Raw genomic sequence first — 2,500 nt, 5'->3', positions numbered from 1 at the left:
CTCGCTAGGTATAAGTTTAGTTAGTCAGAGCGACATTCCCGGTTGTTTTGCTTTAATAAATTTTAGCTATTTAGCATTACATAGGATTTCCTTCGTGCTTAGTATTATTTTGGCGAAGTATTCGCCATTCTGGCCTACGCTAGGCCATGTAGCCTAGTCGTTTGGTCCTAGTACTTCATGCATGATTTTGGTTTTTCCGAGTGTAATAAAAATTTTATTGAAGCTTTAGGCTATGTTTTATACATTTAAGATTGTGTGGAATATTTCCAAGATAGTATACGAGTGAGTTTCGGTGATTTAGGTAATCGATTCTCTTGGTACCTAGGCTAAGTTGCTTATGGAGCCTTAGTATACTTTCTCATACTCCCCGGTTGCTTTCTTTTCTTCGGAGAAGGTATGCAATCCCTTTCCCTCTGTTTAAGCCTTGGGCTTATCCCTAAGTGGTTTTTTCCGAATTTATTTTCGATAAAACTATACTGGGGTGTTACTGTACCTTCCTGTTCCAGTAAGTCTGGTTCAAAGAGGGACAGAACAACAGAGTTTTTTAGTCTGAGTCTGTGTTTGTCTGGCTTGGGGTAGAGTCTCCCTCGCTGGCCTGACACAGACAAAGGTGGCTTAGCCTCCTTAGGTCACTACCGAAGGTTTCTGTGGATATGATTCCTTCTTTTGTGATCTACCAGACTAGTCCTTGTTGCTGTTCTCGGGGGAGGATAAGTTTCTTTCCCTGGGAGTAGCAACACCTTCCTTGCTTTGGTGCTCTGGGAGCTGGCAAGTATTGCTGGCCTTCCCCCTTAGATCTCCCTTAGGCTAAGATAAGTTTCTTGGCTGCGGGTGATCCGTCACTAAAGCAAGGTTGGTAGGACCCTCTTGTCCCTTCCCCCTCTATCTCCGTAATGGCCTAGCCATTACAGTACTGTACGTCGTTCTACATCTGGACCTAGTTAGGTTAGGATGTGGAATTGATTCAGCTCTTATATTTTGAGTGCTGCCCGGACCTCCCTTGGTCCCTCATCCATGCCTGCCTGTAGAGCCAGACGGCATAGGTCAGGAAGCCTGAATTAGATTCTCCCCTTCCTTATATGCACTCTTTCGGATTGCCGGGCTTGGAGGTAGTGTACACTCTTATCCCGGCATCCATTCTATTTTTCTTTTAGTGCTGTACCCGACCCGGCTGCCGGCCTATGAGGCCGGCAGCCGGGCAGGTGTAGTCCTCTGGTTCTTTTGCTGCCGGCTGGCATCGGTCTTGTACCTTTGCCGGCCAGCTTATGTCAGCCCTTGCCTGCCGGTCACCAAGAGTGTGGCCGGCAGCTGGGTACTACCTTGTGTAGTTGCCGGCCGGCAGCCATTGCCGGCCGACATTGGCTGTTGCCGGCCGGCACATGCATTTGAACCAGAGTTCTGCCGCCTTATAGCTGTTGAGTAGTATACTTTAAAGCTAGTTATGGTGTGTGCCGGCCGGCAAGTGCCGGCCGGCACGTATCCTCCTATACTGTACTAGTAATTCTTCAGTATGAACATATACAGTAGGAAGAAAACTATGGTATGGGTTTTGGTACAGCACTGTGTGTTCTAACACTTTTGTGTTTTCTTGCACATTCCTTTGCTGTTGCCCTACAGATAGGAATAGTGAGTTCTTTCCTGTCTATTATCCAGGATTTTAAAATCATTGCTTAGGTGTGAGCTTCACCTGTTTCACTCTGGAAACCTTGCATTGGTTACTCTAGAAGAGATTAACCATTTGATTTTATTATCTGGAAGGCTTCAACAATGGGTTGTGAGGGAAACACAAATGTGTGTCTTTCCTTTATGAATTGTTATGCTATACTATGCATATCCAGTGATACATAGTTCACTTGATACTCATGGAAATTTCTTCTCTTTACAGGAGGACCCTCCGAAGTGCGGAAATGTTTTCTGCAACGTCCGCAGCAAGTACCTCTGCGGACATGAGTTTTGTAGGAGACACGCAGCATGCGCTGTCTCCAAGGATGATCTCCAGTATTGGGACCCTCAGGTATGTACTGTGTGCACTAATCTGATTACTGAGGCTTTTGATTCCCCTAGGACAGAGGAATCAAGGGATATAGCAAGGGAGAAGCTTCGTACCTGGGTAAGGGGCTTCCAAAAGAACACCTCTGGCCCTTATCTTCCAAGTGAGAAGATGAGGGCGTATCTTTTTCCCTAAGGCATCAGCTGATGCAGTGATTCCCCAGCCTCAAGAGGAGATCCCCCAAGATCAGGTCCAGGTGGATGTTGAAGTCGCGGTCGCGATGCAAGACATCCAGTTAGATGACAGGATGTCTGACGTGGACGAGAGTTTGGAAGAAGACCTCCTGGCAGAAGGTCAGGATGAAGTTCAAGGCCCCGGACGTCGTAGTGGAAGAGGTCGACGAGGTGTCGGCTACTCCGGTTCAGATTCCGGAGCCTATTCCCTCAACATCGGCCGGTCTCCCAGTAGAGCTGGGACAGACCCTCTCTTCGATTGTTGGAAGGATCCAAC

Source organism: Palaemon carinicauda, chromosome 23 (genome assembly GCF_036898095.1).
Source record: "Palaemon carinicauda isolate YSFRI2023 chromosome 23, ASM3689809v2, whole genome shotgun sequence".
NCBI lineage: Eukaryota > Metazoa > Arthropoda > Malacostraca > Decapoda > Palaemonidae > Palaemon > Palaemon carinicauda.
The sequence above is the reverse complement of the archived record's forward strand: the minus strand, read 5'-3'. Positions refer to the sequence as shown.